Genomic DNA, 1,265 nt, shown 5'->3' on the forward strand with positions numbered 1-1,265 from the left:
GATTAAGGGCTGGGGGGGCGAGTGACCACTCCGGCTGCGGAGCTGGCTGTGGCATGGCCCTGTTTGGAGCAGAACCGCCCCGTTTCGCCGTTGTGTTGCCCGGACCCGGGCACCCTCCTCGCACCCCTGCTCATTCCTGCGCTCTCGCCCGCTCTCCAGGGAACTTTCCTCGAAATCGCTGCGGTTGTTTTTAGCCATGGCCGGGCAGCGCTGGGTGGGGGGGAAGCGGTGGCGGGGGGTGGCGGGGCTCTGTGGGGCAGGGGATCCCATGGGGCAAGGCCACCCAGGCCCCCGGGTCCCCTCTGGCTGCCCCCAGTACCCCGGGGGTGCCCCAGAGCCCCCAAGCTGGACCGAAGAGAGGGGGGGAAGTGGGGGCGAACTGCACCCCCTGGGCCAGGGCCAAATGAGGGACCCACCCGCCGGGGCAGAGCCTCCTCGCCCCCTCCCTCCCCTCTGCCTTTGGGGCTCCTCCATGGGCCATGGGGCAGCAGGGGACACTGGGGCTGCTGGGGACACTGGGACCACCAGCGGCAGTGGGACTGGTGGGGCTGGAGTGGGACCGCTGGGGCCAGTGGGAACAGCAGGACCTCCAGGACCAGGGGGACCACTGGGGACAGTGGGGTCACCAGGGCCGGGAGGACTGGTGGAGACAGTGGGGGGTCACCAATGGCCAGGGGACCACTGGGGCCAGCAGGACCTCCAGGGACACTGGGACTGTCAGGTCCGATGGGACCACCGGGGCCAGCAGGGTCACCAGGGAGAGCAGGACTGCTGGGGACATCGGGACCACGTCCGCCCACAACCCCTCGCCCCCATCCATCCATGCACCTCTCCACCCCACCGTGAAGGTATGTGTTTATCCGTCCATCCATCCATTTATCTACGGACCTACCTTTCCACCCCTCCGTGCAGCCAGGCCTGCATCTGTCCATCTAGGTAGGTACTCATCCATCACCCATCCATCAATCTATCTATCCCTCCATCTGTCTGTCTGGGTATTCACCTACCCACTCACATATGCTCTCACACATGCAGCCTTCTGTCCATCCCTCCACCCACCCATCCATCCACCCATCCATCCATCTGTCCATCCATCCATCTACCTATTGATCTTTCTCTCCACCCATCCGTGCATCCAGGTGTGCATCCATCCACCCTTTCCTCTTTTTCCCTGCCTCCCTGCTCCCTTTCCTCCTTTTCCCTTTCCTCCCTTTCCCATTTTTCCCTTCCTTCTTTTTTTATCCTTTTTTCCCTTTTCTATTTTT

Source organism: Apteryx rowi, unplaced genomic scaffold, assembly GCF_003343035.1.
Source record: "Apteryx rowi isolate R43461 unplaced genomic scaffold, aptRow1 scaffold_132, whole genome shotgun sequence".
In the NCBI taxonomy this organism is placed as follows: domain Eukaryota; kingdom Metazoa; phylum Chordata; class Aves; order Apterygiformes; family Apterygidae; genus Apteryx; species Apteryx rowi.